Genomic DNA, 21,437 nt, shown 5'->3' on the forward strand with positions numbered 1-21,437 from the left:
GAAATTGTTTGCTAATTCTGTATTTACTAACGCTAGACCTTCTGATAAACCCCATTTGTAGGGTTTATCTTGTGTTAAATTTAGAGGGTTTTATCATCTTTTTCCACATTTATCCAATGAAATAGCATGGTTTTTGTTATTCTCCTTTAATTGTGCTTGAGAGTGAAAACATGCTTTTAGGACTTATAATAGCTAAATTTAATTCACTTTGATTCCATTAGATACCTTGATATGTTTGTTAAGTGATTTCAGATTTAGGAGGCAAAGACTGGATCAAGGGAATGAAGGAAAAGCATGTAAAAATGGAGAACTCATGAAGAAATGAAGGAATCACAAAAGCTGTCAAGCCGACCTCTTCGCACTTAATCGACCATAACTTGAGCTACAAAGGTCCAAATGATGCGGTTCTAGTTGCGTTGGAAAGCTAACATCCGGGGCTTCGAAATGATATAAGATTTTCCATAGTTGCACCGTGCATAGAGGTGCGCATGCGCATGGTACACGTACGCACCGATTTGCACGTGATTCATTAAATGCAAATTCATGGCCAGCGATTTTTGGTGCATTTTGGGGCCCAATCTAACTCATTTCTGATGCTATTTGACCCAAGGATTAAAGAGGGATGAGACATCTAGTCATTAGTTTAGTTTTATTTTAGTTTTATCATGCTTTAGTTACTTTCTAGAGAGAGAGGCTATCTCTTCTCTCTAGAATTAGGAGTAGGTTAGATCTAGATTAGGAATTCTTAGATCTAGGTTAATTTCATGCTTTGATTTACTTTTCCTTTTGTAATTCTTATTCTTTTACATCTCTTCTCTCCAGTTTAGCATTTAATTCTTGTAAGTCTCTACTTTTATGTTGATGCACTTTTGTTCTTCCATTTTCCTTTAATGCAATTTATGATTCATGTTCCTTTGTTGTTGAATTGTTTTGTTGTTGTTTAATTCCTTGCAATTGAGTAGTGTAGATTTACTTTCCTTGCAATTTTACTATGCTTTTCTTTTGTGCCTTCCAAGTGTTTGATGAAATTCTTGGTTGGATTTTAGAGTAGAATTTTATGTTCTTGGCTTGGGAAGGTAACTTAGGAACTCTTGAGTTACTAATGTCCAAGTGATTGACGATTGGGAGCCATTAGCGCTAGATCTCACTAATTGATTTGGTGGAGAACTAGGACTTATGGACTTGGATTGATATAGCTCACTTGACTTTCCTCTACTATTAGTTAGGGGATGACTTAGTGGGATTGATCCTTGCCAATTCTCATGTTGTGGTTAGTGATTAGGATAGAGATCCTTGACCACCAACCTTTGCCAAGACCTTTTTAGTTATTAGTTTATTTTCATTGCCATTTACATTTCATGTCTCTTATCCCAAAAACCCCAAAACATACCTCATAACCAATAACAAGACACTTTATTGCAATTCCTAGGGAGAACGACCCGAGGTTTAAATACTTCGGTTTATAGATTTTAGGTGTTTGTAGTTGTGACAAACAAATTTTTGTATGAAAGGATTATTTGTTGGTTTAGAAACTATATTGCAACGAGACTTCATTTGTGAATTCTAAACCGTCAAAAGTCCAATCATCAAAATGGCGCCGTTGTCGGGGAATTGCAATGGTGTTGTGTTATTGGTTATTGTATATATGTGAATAGTGTGAATATGTTTGCTTTTGTTAGCTCTTGCTAGTTTTAGGATTTGGTTTTCTTTGTTTTTTATTTGATTTTATTTTCCTTTTTCTCTTGTTATCATGAATTCTCACTTTGGCTATGAGTTTGGTTCTAATTATGTTGTAGGAAATGAGAGCTTCAATGAGGAGTTGTATCAAGGATGGGATAACCAAAGGTGGGAGGAGCCATATGCATATGATCAATCTTCATGGCAACAACCTCCACCAATGTACTATGAAGAAGAGCCATTATATGATGCATACCAATCCAATGGCTATGGTGAATCTCCTTGTGACTTTCAAGAACCACCACCATATGCCTATGAGTCATATCCTCAACATGAACCTCAACCACACTCACAAGCCTCTTTTCACCAAACACCTCCATATGACCTTGATCCATATCCACCATACCAACCACCTTTTGAACCATATGAGCCATACATGAAACCACCATTCCAAGATAACTACTCCCAAGAACCACCTCAATACACACCACCATACCCTTACCAAGAAGAACCACCTTCCTATTATGAACCCTTTCTCCAAGACAATGAACCCTCTTATCCACTCCAATCCCCAATGGATGAAATCCTTGGCCTTATACTTCAAGGGCAAAGAGAAATACAAAAGGAGACACTAGAAGTTGTGGCTACCTTGACCAAGGTAGTAAGCATTTTAGCTTCCTATTGCTTGAGCACTCAAAGCATTTCCATGGTCACATGTGAAGAATCAATTGAAGAGCAAAGCATGAAGGAGAGATTGGAAACTCTGGTGGAGAAGGAGGAAGGCCACTTTGTGTTAGAACAATTGGAGGAGCCTATGATCATTGAAGAAGAGGAAGAAGTGGTTGAAGACTTAGGAGATGCAGAACCTCCTTGGGAACCTAGAATTGAATGTAACCTCTCCAAGAAGATTGAATTTGATGTTGAGGAGGAAAGTGCACAACCTCCAAAACAATTTTTGAATGAGGACTTGGAAGGAATGAAGCAAAAATTAAGTTCCCTTGGTGATGACGATCATGCATCTAATCTTCTTGGTGGTGAATCCTTTGAGTTTGAAGAACCTTCTCCCAATGAGATAGGAAGCAACGTGGAGGTAGATCTCTCTCAACCTCCCATTTATGATTTGGAAGCTTCTTTGAGAATTATAAGGACATGCCACCCGGATGGACTAATAATGATCAACTTCAAGACGGGTGTAAAAATAAAGTATGGGATCCCGGATCGCACAAAGAAAATCAAATTTGGGAGCTCATGGTTTGTGAGGAAATCCATCAAGGCTTGAATATATTAAATTTGAAGAATGGAGCTTATTGGAGATTCAAGCATTGGTGGATGTTCAAGGATAGCTTCAAACACAAGCCACCTTGAGAGGAGCTTCCCATAAGTCCAACTTAAGGACAATAAACAAAAGTTCTAGGTGGGAGACACCCTACCATGGTAAAATCTTTTCATTTTTCTCATTTGTAAATATTGGTAGCATAAGGTTTGATTTCATGTTTTGTTTAGTTTGTTGAGTATATTTGGTAGTATAATATGTTAAATAAGGTTTTAGGGTGTTTTGGTAGCTGTTTGGAGGTTTAGAAGGCTTGGTTTGGTGCAAGAACTTGGAAAAATTTTGAAAAACAGAGCACCAACCCGCGCGTGCGTGCAACTGACGCGTACGCGCGCCTCAAGCATTTTCGACCATCCACGCGGATGCGCAACGTACGCGTACGCGTAGATGCAAAAATTCCACCCCCAACTTGCGCGCACGCGCACCTGGCGCGTACGCGTCCTTGATGCTAAATGCGCAATGCACGCATACGCACGCTGTACGCGCGCGCACCGATAGCGCCACCTGCCCTCCTGGTACATGCCCTAGAGAGTTGGGCCAATCTTGGGCTGACACTATGCCTAGCGCCTAACCCAACCCACGCGTACGCGCACCTGGGCGTACGCGTCCCTCTACCAAACTGCACATCGGCGCGTAAGCGTGCATGACGCATCCGCGCCGGTAAAAAAAAGAGAGTTTTTTTTCTTATCTTTCATTTTCTTTTGTTCTATTCTTTGCATTTTTATTTTGTTTTTATAGCTTGTGTTTACTTTATTTTTTTTCCAAGTTTCTTATTTTAATAATGATGTTGAATTTTTATACAAAATTGTTGAGAATTTCTTGTATTGTTTTGGTGCTTCGTGACTTGTTGCATTAATTGTAATATTTGTCCTACACACAAGATTAGCACTTTAGTCCTTCCTAATTCATCATCATTTGTTTTTGTGCTTCATCATCAATGAGTTAGAATAGGCCCAACTGCTCTCATGTTTACCACTAATCTTGTTTGTGTCAATTCTTATTTGAACTTGATGCTCAATATGCTCTTTATGCTTTGACTTTACTCTTTCATCAAGTATTATTGATATGCCATTACCTCATATTGCTCTCTCATCTACATGTTGTAGCTACCATGTAGTAGAGAATCATACTCTTACTTGGCATTAACCCCCGCCTATGTTCTACTTGTTTTGATATCTTTGTTGTAGGCCTAATTGTCGTTCTTCTTTCCTCCCCTTTTAGGTTGGCCACCAAGAAGGGAGAAATGAATAACTTTAAATGGGGAAACAAACAAGTCATCCGCACAACCCTTTGAAGAAGCTCATCAATTGTAGCAACCCATCCACATTGCTCTTCTTTGCTGCACCGATGACGGTGCAATCTTCAAGTGTGGGGAGGTCGTCCGACCGATCTCCATGGGTAACAATGTCCTTTTCAACACCAATTTTTTTTTTATTTTCTTTGTTAGATAGTCATTGTATTGCATATTAGGTTGCATGCTAGTTAGAATTTGTACATATTTTTACCACTTCTTTCTTACTAGGACTACTTGGTTAGGGTGATGATTTCTTTTCCAAGAAAATTGTCTTAGGGTATCCTACCAATTTGAAAAATTTTTGTTGAACTTTCCTGAAAGAATTTATTTTGGAACATAGTTTTTGAGCTAAGAACACAAGCTTGTGAGATTTGAGCCTAATGGTGTGGTTACATCTTATAACCACTTATTTTCCTTTCTTGTGTGCATCATTCTCTTCCTATGATTGTGATCTTTGATTTATTTAATTCTATATGTCCATTATTCCTTGTATTCATGCATTTATATGATTGAGGCCATCGTTTCATTTAGCTCACTTACCCAAATAGCCTTACCTTTTATCTTCCATTGTTAGCCAATTTGAGCCTACGATTGACCCACTTGTTCTTGATTTAGCACATTACAAGCCTTAAAGTGGAAAATAATTAATATCCTTATTTGGATCTTTGATTAGCTTAGGCTAGAGTGTGTGTATCATTCAAGTGTGGGAGTCTTGGGACATTGGGGGAATAAAATGGTAGTTTTGTATTTTTATTGAAATTATTGGGAATTGGATACATGCTCATGTATTGATAAAATATATAGACCTTATGCATTGATGTTCTTGTATATAGTTTGAAAGAAAGAAAAAAAATTGAGAAAAACAAAAGAAAAAGAAAAAGAAACAAAAAAAGAAGAGCATGGAAAAGAAAAGAAAAGAAAAAAATATAGAAAAAGAAAGAAACAAAGAAAAAAAAAAGAAATAAAAAGGGGACAAAATGCCCCAAAGCAAAGCTCAATAAGGGTCAATGCATAAGTGTTGTGAAATGAAAAGAAAATATATGAGTATGTGAAAAAGTGAGAAAAATGGGTAGTTAGGTTAGCTTTGAAATTGTATAGGATGTCATAGGTTAGGTGGGAAGTTTAAGCTTATCAAAGATTCAAATTTCAAGCTCACTTGACCAAATATGCATCCTTACCTTGACCCTAGCCCTATTACAACCTAAAGAAAAGACCTCGTGATACTTGTATGCATGCATGAAATATATGTTGATTGTTAGAAGAAAAACAAATCTTAGAAAGCATGATTAGGGGAGAATTGAGAGAATCGACCCCATACACTTAAGTGACTAGAGTGCAAACACTTCTGGTGAGGGTTCGATGCTCAATTCCATGATTCTCGGCTTTCATGAGCGTTCTTCTTGCAAGTCTACTTGAACTTCATTTTCATACTTGAATTGGTATGATTCATGAATCGTTATATGATCTTGGCCCTACTTGTGCATGTATGTCTTGGAGATTGATTTATTTTTAACCAAGTAGGTAGAATTATTTTGCATTTAGTTACATTCATATAGATAGATGCATATAGTTTAGGTTGCATTTAGATTAGTTCACATTGAATAAATGTTGATACCCTTTGCTTTCTCTTGGTTTAAGCATGAGGTCATGCTTGGTTTAAGTGTGGGGAGGTTGATAAATCCCATTTGTAGGGTTTATCTTGTGTTGAATTTAGAGGGTTTTATCATCTTTTTCCACATTTATCCAATGAAATAGCATATTTTTTGTATTCTCCTTTAATTGTGCTTGAGAGTGAAAACATGCTTTTAGGACTTAAAATAGCTAAATTTAATTCACTTTGATTCCATTAGATGCTTTGATATGTTTGTTAAGTGATTTCAGATTTAGGAGGCAAAGACCGGATCAAGGGAATGAAGGAAAAGCATGTAAAAATGGAGAATTCATGAAGAAATGAAGGAATCGCAAATGCTGTGAAGCCGACCTCTTCGCACTTAATCGACCATAACTTGAGCTACGGAGGTCCAAATGATGCGGTTCCAGTTGCATTGGAAAGCTAACATCTGGGGCTTCGAAATGATATAATATTTGTCATAGTTGCTAATGCCAGGGCATTTTGGCCAGTTTCACTGACCTTTTCTTTATGGTTTTAAGGTAATTCCATGCATTTTCTTAGGAAATAAGCAAGTTTTGGGTAAATAATCACTTACATCTTGATTCAAGCAAACATTGTGAATTTTACATGATTTTATAAGAATTATGCATGAATTACAGGACAAATTGAATGATGCATGTCTCATAACTTGGATTAGAGCTTTGATGTACTTTATTGCTTGATTTTAGGACAAAGGAAGCAAGGAAGAACCACGTTAGTAGCCACGTTAGTCTAGCTAACGTGACCACTAACGTGGAATGAAGCCTAGCTTGCAACGTTAATGAGAAAAGTGATTGCCAATAACACCTTCGTAAGCCATCATAGCCCACGTTAGTTGCCACGTTAACTATGTTAACGTGGAAGATAACGTGGAAGAGAAGTAGAACTCCAACGTTAGTGGTAAAAGTAAGTGCCATTAACGTTCCAAAAGGGGCAATTGGCCACGTTAAGAGACACGTTAACTTAGTTAACGTGAGCTCTAACGTGGAAGAAGATGATGCCAATGTTAGTGACACTCACCTTTGTCACTAATGTTGGTCTAAGCCCATATTGGCTACGTTAAAAGCCACGTTAACCTAGTTAACGTGGACTCTAACGTGGAGGGAGCAAGAATCACCAACGTTAGTGACACTCACCTTTGTCACTAACGTTGGATTGAGCCACTATGAGCCACGTTAGTTGCCACGTTAATTACATTAACGTGGAAGTTAACGTGGAGAAGAGGGATGATGAGCCAATGTTAGTGACACTCACCTTTGTCACTAACGTTGGAGATGGCCATCAATACCACATTAGAAGTCACATTAACCTAGTTAACATGAACTCTAACGTGGGAAGTAGGGGCGTTCTGAAGCGTTAGTGACAAAGGTAAGTGTCACTAATGCTCTCGAAGATTTGGCAAGCCTACGTTAAAGGCCACGTTAACTATTCTAACGTGAACTCTAACGTAGGGAGAAAGGGGTACTCTCAACGTTATTGAAAAAGGTAAACCCCAGTAACGTTTGCGAAGAGCCAAGGGTCAACGTTAGTGGTCACGTTAGTGCCACTAACGTTGAAGTTAACATGGACCACTTTGGGTTAGGAACGTTAGTGAAAAAGGTGATTGTCACTAACGTTCTCAACCCCACATTTTCACTTAACGTTAACACCACTAACGCCCTAAGCTAAAGTCCCTGCCTACTTCACACTTTCTCTGCAAGTAAAAGCTGAGCCCACTGAAGAAGGTAACTGCTTCAACTCAAGATCCAAAGGCCCATATCCAAGACTTGAAGAGCCAACTAGAAGATCAGAAGAATAGTATAAATAGGGAGAGCTTTGAACTAGAAAGAAGCTTTTGGCATTATTAGAATTACTCTCTGTATTTTACTTTCTCTGCACTTCTAGTTTAACATTCAGAATGTACTCTCCATCTTTGCTTTCCATTCCCAGAGCTACGAACAACTAAACCCCTTTCATTGGGTTAGGGAGCTCTGTTGTAATTTGATGGATCAATAATAGTTTTCATTATTCTTCTTCTTTCTTTTCTCTTAATTTTACTAGAAAGCTTTTAACTTCATCCAATTGAGTAGTTATCTTGGAAAAGAAGCTATTCATACTTGGATCTCTTCTGAACCTTGGAAAAGGGATGAAGAGATCATGTTGGAAATATTTTCTCATGTTGGACCAAATTGGGGTTTGGGCGGATATGGTGACATATAATTCTCCCAATACTTTGATTTGGAAATACATGTGGTATAATCAGTGACCACACTTCATCTCTTCTCATGAGTAATTAGACCAAGGAATTGGCTATTGATCTGATTTGAGAGATTGAATTACCAAGGAATTGGTATTTAATCACTTAAGATTGCCAAGGAGGTCAATGAATGCATTGATTGAGGAAGAGATGAAAATGAACTTGATCCGGAGAATGCAACATCTCCTAAGCCCAATGAATTTCCCATTTCTGATCTTACCCATTCTCTTTACTTTATGCCATTTACTTTCATGCTAAACTTCCCTTTCCCATTTAAGATTCTGCAATTTACTTCCCGTCATTTATTTTCTGCTATTTACTTTTCCGCCATTTAATTTCCTGCAATTCTCAACTCACTTTTTGCTTAGCTCAACTAGAACATTCTTCCAATTAAAGTTGCTTGACCAATCAATCCCTGTGAGATTCGACCTCACTCTACTGTGAGTTTTTACTTGACAACAATTCGGTATACTTGCCGAGGGAGATTTATTCAGGGACAAGTTTCCGTGCATCAAGTTTATGGCGCCGTTGCCGGGGATTGATTTTGTATCAACAATGATTAAATTGGTGGATAACTAGATTGAGCATTTGTTTTTATTTTGTTTGATTTAAGTTCATTTGAGTAATTTACTTTCAGTTTAGCTATTTTCTCCCCTTTCCCCTTCCCATTTTCTTAATTATTTACAATTCAGTCACTAACCCACTAACTGTTTGATATATTGCATCACTCACACTAACAGCATTTCTGTAGAAATTACTGTCTGCATCTATCTTTCTTACTTTTGCCTTGTTGGTTGTATGACAGGTAGAAGAAGCGGGGCTTCAACTTCCTTTGATTCTGAACCTGAGAGGACCTTTCTTAGATTAAGGAGGGAAGCAAGAGGAAAGTGAGTAGTTGGTGCTGAGGAAGAGGAAGAGTACTTTGAACCAAACATGGAGGAGAATATGGAGAACCATGATGAAGAAGAGACTCACAACCATGGCAGAGAAGGTCCAGCGCATCAGACTGGACAAGAGAGAAGAGTTCTGGGTTCTTACATCAACCCAAACCCAGGAAACTATAGAAGTAGCATCCAAAGGCCAACCATACATGCCAACAACTTCGAACTAAAGCCACAGGTCATCACCCTTGTTCAGAACAATTGTTCATTCGGAGGAAGTGTCCAAGAAGACCCCAATCAACATCTAACCACCTTCCTGAGGATATGCAATACTGTGATGTCTAATGGTGTTCATCCTGACACCTATAGACTACTTCTGTTTCCCTTCTTGCTCAAGGACAAAGCATCTAAATGGCTGGAATCCTTTCTAAAGGAGAGTTTAGCAACCTGGAAAGATGTGGTAAACAAGTTCTTGGCAAGATTCTATCCTTTTCAACGGATCAACAGGTTGAGAGCTGAGGTACAAACGTTCAGGCAGCAGGATGGTGAGACTCTATATGAAGCATGGGAGAGGTTTAAGGACCTGACAAGAAGATGCCCGCCAGATATGTTCAATGAATGGGTGCAGTTGCACATTTTCTATGAAGGCCTTTCGTATGAATCAAAGAAGGCAGTAGACCACTCATCCGGGGGATCTCTGAACAAGAAGAAGACCTTTGAAAAAGCCATAGATGTCATTGAGACTGTAGTAGAGAATGACTACTTCTATGCTTCTGAAAGAGGCAACACTAGAGGAGTGATGTAGCTGAACAATATGGATGCACTGCTAGCTCAAAACAAGATGATTACCAAGCAATTAGCTAACCTCACCAAGAAGATAGAGAGGAATCAAGTAGCAGCAACCCAAGAAGGAGTGAATGAAGAAGCAGAGGGTGATCAGGAACAAGCCAATTACATTGAGAATTCACCTAAGCAGAATCATGACCCATACTCCAAAACGTATAATCCTGGTTGGAGGAACCACCCAAACTTTGGGTGGGGAAATCAACAAGACCAAGGCCAAGACCAGTAATGCCATAACCCCAACAACAATGCAACTCACCAATACCCCACACAGAGGTCATACCAACACCCACCCAACAACACCTCTCAACATCCATACCAAAGTCAAAATGGCCCTTCTCATCCTTCCAATCTCAACTCTCCATCATCGGAAGAAAGACTATCAAGGATTGAGACTCTACTTGAAGGCATACGCAAGGAGATTCAAGATAACAAGGTGTTCAAAGAGGAGGTGTGAGCCAATATCAAGAATCAGGGAGACACCATCAAGAGGCTGGAATTTCAAGTGGGATACCTATCTGAGAAGATTCCCAAACCTACTGATAGCCTCCCAAGTGACACAGAGAAAAATCAGAGAGGTGAAGCAAAGAAAGTCAGATGGGAAGATTGCAAGATGGTTACTATAAGTGATAAGGAGACTGAGGAAGAGCCGAACAAACCATCAGAACAACCTGAAGATACATCAGCAGGAAAGCAGGAAGAGAATCATCAAGAAACCACAATTACACAGAAGGAGCTGCTGAGACTCTATGCACCCTTTTCCCAATTACTCAATGGTGGTGTAGAGAAGAGAATATACTCAAGGTTTCTTGACATATTTTCATCTCTCCATGTAAACATACCATTCATCAAGGCCCTCCAACAAATTCCCTCATACATTAAGTACATGAAGGAGCTGCTGACCAGGAAAAGCTCACTCAAGGGAGGACAAACCATAGTGATGAATAAGGAGTGCAGTGCTCTCATTCTACCAGAGCTGCCTACAAAAAGGAAGGACCCAGGGAGTTTTCACATCCCCTGTGCCATAGGAGAAACAATGTTTGATAAAGGACTCTGTGATCTGGGAGCAAGCATCAACTTAATGCCTTTATCCTTTATGAAGAGGCTGCAAATCAATGAGTTGATGCCCACAGACGTAGTCATCAGGCTGGCAGACAAAACTCAAAAACAAGCAATAGGAGTGGTTGAAAACGTGCTGGTGAAGGTTGGGAACTACTTCCTTCCCACAGATTTTGTCATATTGGAAATGGAAGACAGTCATCTTCACCCAATCATATTGGGAAGACCATTCTTAGCTACAGCCAGAGCGCTCATAGATGTGGAGCGAGGAGAGCTAATACTGAGGGTACATGACGAACAACTCACCTTCAATGTCTTCAAACCCTCACAAGAAGCAAGTCAGGAAGGCAAGGAACTAAGGACAGAGCATGACAGAGCAATGGTGGGAGAAACAAGCATTGAGGCACAAGCTGTACACTCAGGAATTCCTTTGGGTGATGAACAAAATAATCAGCAGCTGTCACAGCTAAAGGAAACTCAAGTGGAGCCAAAACCACCAGAATCATATGGGACCAGCAACAAAATCCCCCTAGGAAAAGAGACCATAAAGAGCAGGATAACAGCAAAAGAAACAAAGAAGAAGATACCAAGGAGATGGAGGAACAAAAAGATCCCTACAGAAGATTTCTCTCCAGGCGATAAAGTGATCTCAGCTTACTTCCTAGATATCCCACCTCATCTCCCCACCATCCCATCTCAGTTACCTAAGATTTTCACCATCAACAAAGTTCTCTCCCTAGAACATGTAGAGATCATTGATGAAGCCAATGGATATAGGTTTACTGCAAGAGGGGAAAATCTGAAGCATTACCAACCACCATGGCAAAGGCAGAACGTCAAGCTAGTGACACTATAGAAGCGCTTCATGGGAGGCAACCCATGTTTTACATGCTTTTAAAGTAGTTAATAAAGCAAGGTTCATGAATTTCAAATCAACTTCGACATGCACTTGAATGAGCCCTTTTGTGCAACATATAGTGAAGAACAAGTTTGGTGTTCAGGGCTCACTAAGAGAACATAAATGTAACCCATATCATGTCACTCTTAGAGCCTTGAACAAATCTTTTACACCACATAGCACCAAACTAAGTTTGGTGTCGCCAACGTTGCATACATGGATATTCAGTTAGTTAGTTGGTTTGCACTCATGAACAACACTTAGTAGTTAAAAACAAAAACTTTAAAAAGTAGTTATTCTCTTCTTTTTAAATTTTGCCGCCACTTTCCACAAGTTTTCTTTTAATCACATTTCTTTTATTTTGTAGGAGAATTTATGGGACAATTGAAGGGTTCGGCCACCACAAAAAGAGAAGACTATACACGTGTCTCCAGGGGGATTGCATTGGAAATTGTTGCCATGCAACATTGGAAGGAGAACAAGCTTGGAAACTGAACCAACCCCATCATAAAGTTGATGATCCTTGTGCTCATCCCATGTAAAACCCCATCCGTCCATCACACAACCACCCCATCAATCCACACCTTTCATTCACTCATCACTTTCCTATATAAGTGATTCCTAGTCTGTACTTTCCTTCACATTCCAGCAACCATTTCTTCAAACTTCTCACTCTCGAAGTACAATTCTTCAAGCTACATCCTATCCAAACCCAACCGAATTCTATCACTCATCACTAACCTCAACACCTTCACTTTTCAAAAATCATTCATGGCATCATCAAGCTCCAAGAGGCAAAAGAGAAAGGAACCGGTTGAGAGCAGCCCTTTTGATGAAGGAAAATTCAAAACTGCATTTCATGAACGTGAATTTGAATGGATAAAGCTCAAAAAGATATTGCCTGAGTTAACATTCCAGTTCAACGAAGATGAATGCCCACAGATTCGAGAGAAGATCGAACAAAGGGGTTGGCAAAGGCTCACGAACCCAGAAGCAAAGATAAATGTAAATCTCATCAAAGAATTCTATGCAAATGTGGTCAGAGAAGACAAAACCAAGGCCCCCACCTTCAAAAGTTACGTGAGAGGAACAGAGGTGGACTTCAGCCCCAATGCCATAACAAGGGTTCTTCAGCTGAAATCACCACATTTTGATGAGCCCAGTTATCACGTGAGAATAAGTAATGGCCCCGACAATGATGAACTTGAAGAAATTGTGAATGATATGTGTGTTATAGGATCTGACTGGGAAAGGTATTCAGATAGAAGACCTCGGTTCATCAGGAGAGGAGACCTCATCCCGGAAGCCAATGGATGGTTTGAACTTGTGAGGAGATCTATCCTCCCAGCTGCAAACAATTATGAGGTCAACGTTACTCGAGCTACTATGGTACACTGCTTAGTAAAGGGTGGAGGAATCAATGTGAACGAAATTATAGCTGAGGGGATTCAAGAATCAGCCGAGAAGAATGATCCAGGTGCTAGACTTTGGTTCCCCAGCACCATCCTTAGGCTGTGTACGAAAGCCAAGGTAGTCTTCGAGGACAGTAATCCAACTTGAGTAAACCCTGGAAGGATGGTTACACTCCAGCGTATAACGTATGTGACACCCGCCCAACAACAAAGAAAGCCTTAAATAGGGAAAAGAACACCACAAGAAGAACCTCACCAAGAAGAACCTCAACAGGAAGAATATCAGCAAGAAGAGTACTATGATCCAACCAATATAAATCTGGGACACATTCAAGGAGCCATTGAGGACTTGGCAAGGAGATATATGGAAGGGCAAGAGCAACAACTACACGTTCAATCCCAAAGGATGGATCGTCAAGAAGAACTCCTTTCTAATTGGATGAATCAACAAGGGGAGTGGCAGAAACAGCAAATGGAACATTATTCCCAACTCACTCAAGCCATCAATCAAGTGACTGAAAGGCAAGAGCGTCAAGATAAACGCCTTCAAGAACTCAACCAACGCCAGCTAGCTCAGACGAAGGCATTCAATGAGTTCAGTGTACTTAATGAAGGACGACAACTACATAGGGAGGAGTTCAACATAAACACTCAAGCCAAGTTGAACTATATGTCTAGTCATATGCATAATCTACACTCTGCAATCCCTAGGTATGATGAGGTCCAAAAAGATCTCACAGAACAAGAGGAAAGGAAGGTGAAACAGCAGAAGGAAACATTGAAAAAGAAGATGGAAGATGCTGGCTTCTGGAAGAAGTTGATTGGAAAAAGCAAGGGAAGTGGGAGTGCAAGCACTCAAGAAAAACACAAGGAGGACAAACAGGAGGGAGAGCATGAACAACCCCATGAGTAAAAGGTGGTGGAGTTCCCTCATTGTTCCATCTTTCTTTTTCAAGTCTTTTAAATAAGGAAATCATGTTTGAAATAGAACATGCTTCCATGGTAGCTTAGGAATTTTCAATTCTGTCTTTAAGTTTGCTTTTGCCTAGGTCTATGCTTGCTAGTCAAATTGCCTACCTTCATTTTCATCTTGCTTATTGTATGCTTGTCCTTTTAAGCTAAATAAAAAAAGAGATGTTATGAAAGACCAGAGTGATGTTCAAGTTGTGGAGTAGGTTCTTAAATTTGTGGTGTAGTAATCACTTAGCTAAGTTGGTTCACCAACAAGGTGGAAAGGCAACTATCTGTCCTGAATCATATACTTGAAACACACCCCATGAGACTAGCTAAATAATAAGATCATAATAAGAAAAAGGAAAAGAACAATAAGAGTTGAAAAAGAAAGAAAAGTTAATAAAGAATAAGACTAGGCACCAAGGGCTTGAAACTTGAGGGATGTGTCTGTGGTGCTCTTGTACCAAGGATCTGCTTGGATGAATAAGTTTTTAGGAGTGCTTCATCACTTGGTAACTTGGGTTAACTAACCCAGGATTATCAATTGAAAATCCACTATCAAGAGCAACCTTGCTACAGAACATTTAGTAACCCAAATAGGTGCTGGACACCAAGACCTCAAGGAAAGAAAATAACAAACCATGTGCCTGTGGTGTGCATGTATGGGGGAGAGAGACTTGAGGGAGTAAGTCCTTAGGGGTGTTTCAACACCTAGCACCTTGAACTAACTGGTTCAGGAGTATTGCCTGAAAGCTTATCTTAAAGAGTCGCCCCCTCACAGAACACTTAGCCTAAGGATGAAATAAACCTTGGAAAGACAAAGGGATCAATAAATAAAAGTCTCAAAGGGTGCAATCAAGTGAGTATTCCAAGGCATGATAAAGGTCTGAAAGCCAGTAAAGGAATGAACCTAAGTTGCTATGCATGAAACCCCATAAAACCAAGAACATGACTTCCACAATAATGATTCATTCATCTTGTCATTTCATTCATCATTCTCTTGTTCCAGTACTTGCTTAGGGACAAGCAAGCTTTAAGTTTGGTGTTGTGATGCCAGAACATTTTGGCCAGTTTCACTGACCTTTTCTTTATGGTTTTAAGGTAGTTCCATGCATTTTCTTAGGAAATAAGCAAGTTTTGGGTAAATAATCACTTACATCTTGATTCAAGCAAATATTGTGACTTTTACATGATTTCATGAGAATTATGCATGAATTAAAGGACAAATTGAATGATGCATGCCTCATAACTTGGATTAGAGCTTTGATGCACTTTATTGCTTGATTTCAGGACAAAGGAAGCAAGGAAGAACCACCTTAGTAGCCACGTTAGTCTAGCTAATGTGACCACTAACGTGGAATGAAGGCTAGCTTGCAACGTTAATGAGAAAAGTGATTGCCAATAACGCCTTCGTGAGCCATCATAGCCCACGTCAGTTGCCACGTTAACTATGTTAACATGGAAGCTAACGTGGAAAAGAAGTAGAACTCCAACGTTAGTGGTAAAAGTAAGTGCCACTAACATTCCAAAAGGGGCAATTGGCCACGTTAAGAGCCACGTTAACTTAGTTAACGTGAGCTCTAACGTGGAAGAAGAAGATGATGCCAACGTTAGTGACACTCACCTTTGTCACTAACGTTGGACTAAGCCCATATTGGCTACGTTAAAAGCCACGTTAACCTAGTTAACGTGGACTCTAACGTGGAGGGAGCAAGAATCACCAACGTTAGTGACACTCACCTTTGTCACTAACGTTGGATTAAGCCACTATGAGCCACGTTAGTTGCCACGTTAATTACATTAACGTGGAAGCTAACGTGGAGAAGAGGGATGATGAGCCAACATTAGTGACACTCACCTTTGTCACTAACGTTGGAGATGGCCATCAATACCACGTTAGAAGTCACGTTAACCTAGTTAACGTGAACTCTAACATGGGAGGTAGGGGCGTTCTGAAGCGTTAGTGACAAAGATAAGTGTCACTAACGCTCTCGAAGATTTGACAAGCCTACGTTAAAGCCACGTTAACTATTCTAACGTGAACTCTAACGTAGGGAGAAAGGGGGTACTCTCAACGTTATTGAAAAAGGTAAACCCCAGTAATGTTTGCGAAGAGCCAAGGGTCAACGTTAGTGGTCATGTTAGTGCCACTAACGTTGAAGTTAACGTGGACCACTTTGGGTTAGGAACGTTAGTGAAAAAGGTGATTGTCACTAACGTTCTCAACCCCACATTTTCACTTAACGTTAACACCACTAATGCCCTAAGCTAAAGTCCCTGCCTACTTCACACTTTCTCTGCAAGTAAAGGCTGAGCCCACTGAAGAAGATAACTACTTCAACTCAAGATCCAAAGGCCCATATCCAAGACTTGAAGAGCCAACTAGAAGATCAGAAGAATAGTATAAATAGGGAGAGCTTTGAACTAGAAAGAAGCTTTTGGCATTATTAGAATTACTCTCTGTATTTTACTTTCTCTGCACTTCTAGTTTAACTTTCACAATGTACTCTCCATCTTTGCTTTCCATTCCCAGAGCTATGAACAACTAAACCCCTTTCATTGGGTTAGGGAGCTCTGTTGTAATTTGATGGATCAATAATAGTTTTCATTATTCTTCTTCTTTCTTTTCTCTTGATTTTACTAGAAAGCTTTCAATCTTCATCCAATTGAGTAGTTATCTTGGAAAAGAAGCTATTCATACTTGGATCTCTTCTGAACCTTGGAAAAGGGATGAAGAGATCATGCTAGAAATGTTTTCTCATGTTAGACCAAATTGGGGTTTGGGCGGATATGGTGACATATAATTCTCCCAATACTTTGATTTGGAAATACATGTGGTATAATCAGTGACCACACTTCATCTCTTCTCATGAGCAATTAGACCAAGGAATTGGCTATTGATCTAATTTGAGAGATTGAATTACCAAGGAATTGGAATTCAATCACTTAAGATTGCCAAGGAGATCAATGAATGCATTGATTGAGGAAGAGATAAAAATGAACTTGATCCGGAGAATGCAACATCTCCTAAGCCCAATGAATTCCCCATTTCTGATCTTACCATTCTCTTTACTTTATGCCATTTACTTTCATGCTAAACTTCCCTTCCCCATTTAAGATTCTGCAATTTTCTTCCCGCCATTTATTTTCTGCTATTTACTTTCCCGCCATTTAATTTCCTACAATTCTCAACTCACTTTATGCTTAGCTCAACTAGAACATTCTTCCAATTAAAGTTGCTTGACCAATCAATACCTGTGGGATTCGACCTCCCTCTACTGTGAGTTTTTACTTGATGACAATTCGGTATACTTGCCGAGGGAGATTTGTTAAGGGACAAGTTTTCGTGCATCAGTTACACTGCGCATAAAGGCGCGCACACGCACGTTATGTGTACGCACTGATTTGCACGTGATTCATTAAATGCAAATTCGTGGCCAGCGATTTCGGGTGCATTTTGGGGCCTAATCTAACTCATTTTTGATGCTATTTGACCCATGGATTGAAGAGGGATGAGACATCTAGTAATTAGTTTAGTTTTATTTTAGTTTTATCATGCTTTAGTTAGTTTCTAGAAAGAGAGAGGCTCTCTCTTCTCTCTAGAATTAGGAGTAGGTTTGATCTAGATTATGAATTCTTAGATCTAGGTTAATTTCATGCTTTGATTTACTTTTCTTTTTGTAATTCTTCTTCTTCTACATCTCTTCTCTCTACTTTAGCATTTAATTCTTGTAATTCTCTACTTTTATGTTGATGCACTTTTGTTTTTCCATTTTCCTTTAATGCAATTTATGATTCATATTCCTTTGTTGTTAAATTATTTTGTTATTGTTTAATTTCTTGCAATTGAGTAGTGTAGATTTACTTTCCTTGCAATTTTACTATGCTTTTCTTTTGTGTCTTCCAAGTGTTTGATGAAATGCTTGGTTGGATTTTAGAGTAGAATTTTATGTTCTTGGCTTGGGGAGGTAACCTAGGAACTCTTGAGTTACTAATGTCCAAGTGATTGACAATTGGGAGCCATTAACGCTAGATCTCACTAATTAATTTGGTGGAGAACAAGGACTTATGGACTTGGATTGATATAGCTCACTTGATTTTCCTCTACTATTAGTTAGGGGATGACTTAGTGGGATTAATCCTTGCCAATTCTCATGTTGTGGTTAGTGATTAGGATAGAGATCCTTGACCACCAACCTTTGCCAAGACATTTTTAGTTGTTAGTTTATTTTCATTGCCATTTACATTTCATGTCTCTTATTCCAAAAACCCCAAAACATACCTCATAACCAATAACAAGACACTTTATTGCAATTCCTAGGGAGAACGACCCGAGGTTTAAATACTTCGGTTTATAGATTTTAGGGTTTTGTACTTGTGACAAAAAAATTTTTGTATGAAAGGATTATTTGTTGGTTTAGAAACTATATTGCAATGAGACTTCATTTGTGAATTATAAACCGTCAAAAGTCCAATCATCACCTTCCCACGGGAGAGGACTAGGATTTGTGAATAAGAGTTAGCTCAATCACTTGACTTTCCTTTATTTAGTAAGGGTTAACTAAGTGAAAACAACAACCTCTTTATACTACACTCGAGAAAATTCCAACAAGGATAGAACTTCCGATTAATCATTCCCCTAGTTAAGGCTTTTTAATTAGAATATATATTTCTCTTTTAAATTGAAATTATTTATTTTCTGTCAAACTCTCAAAATTCTCGAAAAACTCCTGATTAATACTTTAGCACCCTTTCTAGCAACTCGTTGGGAGACGACCTGGGACTCATACTCCCAGTATTTTTATTCTAAACTTTTGTGATAACCTTTTTAAATTGATGCGGCAGATTTTAGCTGATTAAGAGCTATACTCACAACGGATTCTCTATATTGAATTCTTAATTGGTCTAATTTCTGCCACGCACCAATTTTTGGCGCCGTTGCCAGGGAGTTGCAATTGTGTGCTAAATTATTAATTAGTGTACATATTTTTATTTTATTTGCATATTTTATTTTATTTTATTACCATGAGCTGTATGTTTCTTCATTGAATGACGCGTTCACTGCCTAATCCGAGCTTAGCTGCATTTGATCCTGAAATTGAAAGAACTATTTCACGTATTAGGCGAGCTCGACGCAGGTTAGCCTATGAGGGCGAATCTGAACCGCTATCTGAGGAAAAAACAAGCTACTTTACTACTGATTCAGTTGATTCACTTGCAGATAATATGGCAGCACCTAGGAGGATTACTCTCCAGGAAGCTGGAGCCCCAGATTTTACACTGCAACCATATCAAGTACATCATCCAACTCTGGCTGCAGATTTTAAGCTGAAGACTGCACTAATCAACTTGATGCCCAAGTTTCATGGCTTACCTGCTCAGGAGCCTATCAAGCACCTAAGGGATTTTCAGACATCCTGTTCTACTGTTAGGTGTCATGGTGCAAATGAAACTAGTATTCTGTTAACCGCCTTCCCGTTTTCTCTTGAGGAAAAGCCGACGGAGTGGTACTACTCCCAACCTGAAGCAACTGTTACCAACTGGGATACGCTCAGGAGAGAATTATTGGAAAAATACTTTCCAGCTGAAGTTACAGATAGATTGAGAAAAGAGATCTCCTGCATTATTCAAGGAGAATCAGAAACTCTTTATGAGTACTGGGAGCGCTTTAAGAACCTTCTGGATGCATGCCCCCATCACATGATTGACAGGTTAGTGTTGATCAGCTACTTCACTCAAGGCATGAAGCCTCGGGATAAAACTACACTGGATGGTGCTAGTAATGGTTCTCTGAAAAAGTACAAGACCGCAGATGAAGCCTGGCAACTGATCAGCGACTTAGCTGAGTCCATTAGAAATCACAGGCACATGCAGGAGCAGCCACTCAAAGACTGTTGCAGAGGTTTTCTCTAGCAGTGAGACTATTGCTCTTACACAGAGTATATGTGAAATGACCAACCTACTGAAGCAGATGTAGTTGAATCAACAACAAACTCAGCCTTCCCCAGCACAACAAAGCCAACAGTTAGTCCCCCAAAGAGTATGCAGAATCTGTGCTGATTATAGTCATTACACTGATGAGTTCCCGTAGCTCCAACAAGAAGACAATACTGTGGCAACTACTCATAACTTCTATGACCGTCCGAATCAAGGATACAATCAACAAGGCAGCAACTATAACCAAGGTGGGAACTATAGCCAAGGATGGCAGGACAACTCCAATCAGAGTTGGAGAGATAATTCCAACCATGGCTGGAGGGACAACTACAATGGAGGAGGCAGAGACAACAATGGAAATCAGAGGTGAAACAACAACAACAGACAATAAAATCAAAACCAGCCTTACAGAGCACCTCACCTTAGGCAGTCCCAAGGACCCCAGCACAATCAACAACAGGCCCCTCAGATCACTTATCCCCCTTCCTCATCAAATGACGAGATGCTTCGTTCTCTTGCACAAGGGCAACAAGACATGCAGACTACACTGAACTCTATTCTAAATGGTCTAAATGCCACTTTACAAGCTCTCGTCTCCCGGATAAATTCATTACCTACTTCTACCAACCAGCCTTCAAGCTCCAGTGGAATTCCTTCTCAACCCTTACCTAACCCCAAGGGTGGCATCAATGCCATCACTCTGAGGTCTGGAACCACACTTCCAGAGAGGAATCAGGAGGAGCCAAGCCCACTAGAACACACCCCAATTGAAGACATAGTTGAAGTGGAAGATGTTGAAGAAGAAGAGGAAGTACAAGACAAGGTTGAAGAAGAAGTAGCTCAGCCAAGGAATGGAGCACCAAAGGATACAGAGGCTACAAGTGGCGCCATCCCTATTCCATTTCCACACCTTGCACGGAAACCCAGGAAGCAGATGGAACTTGATCCCAAAATGGTAGAAAATTTCAAAAAGGTTGAGGTAATTGTTCCTCTTTTTGATGTTATTCAGCAAGTACCTAAATATGCGAAGTTTCTGAAAGATTTATGCATACATAAAGATAAAATTAATGAATTAGAAACTATTCTTTTAGGTAGTTCTATATCTGCTTTAATGGGAGGTATACCTGAAAAATGTAGTGATCCAGGCCCATGCATGGTTAACTGTACCATTGGAGGTATAATATTTTCTGACTGCAAGTGTGATTTAGGAGCGTGTGTTAGTATAATGCCATTGTCTCTATATGATTCTTTGAGGCTCCCTCCCT

At 39.5% G+C, this 21,437-nt stretch overlaps 2 non-coding genes across 2 annotated transcripts; both read right to left on the reverse strand.

The window, feature by feature from the left end:
• Positions 1-9,574: 9,574 nt before the first annotated feature.
• On the reverse strand, positions 9,575-9,681 carry LOC148567259 (small nucleolar RNA R71). The gene has a single exon (XR_015881945.1). It is a non-coding gene; the product is annotated as a small nucleolar RNA R71 (small nucleolar RNA).
• A 10,152-nt stretch (positions 9,682-19,833) lies between these two features.
• LOC148567260 (small nucleolar RNA R71) lies at positions 19,834-19,937 on the reverse strand. Its single transcript, XR_015882710.1, has one exon. It is a non-coding gene; the product is annotated as a small nucleolar RNA R71 (small nucleolar RNA).
• Positions 19,938-21,437: the final 1,500 nt, after the last annotated feature.

The sequence above is a fragment of the Arachis ipaensis genome, chromosome B4 (genome assembly GCF_059453495.1).
Source record: "Arachis ipaensis isolate K30076 ecotype BB chromosome B4, ASM5945349v1, whole genome shotgun sequence".
Classification (NCBI taxonomy): Eukaryota; Viridiplantae; Streptophyta; class Magnoliopsida; order Fabales; family Fabaceae; genus Arachis; species Arachis ipaensis.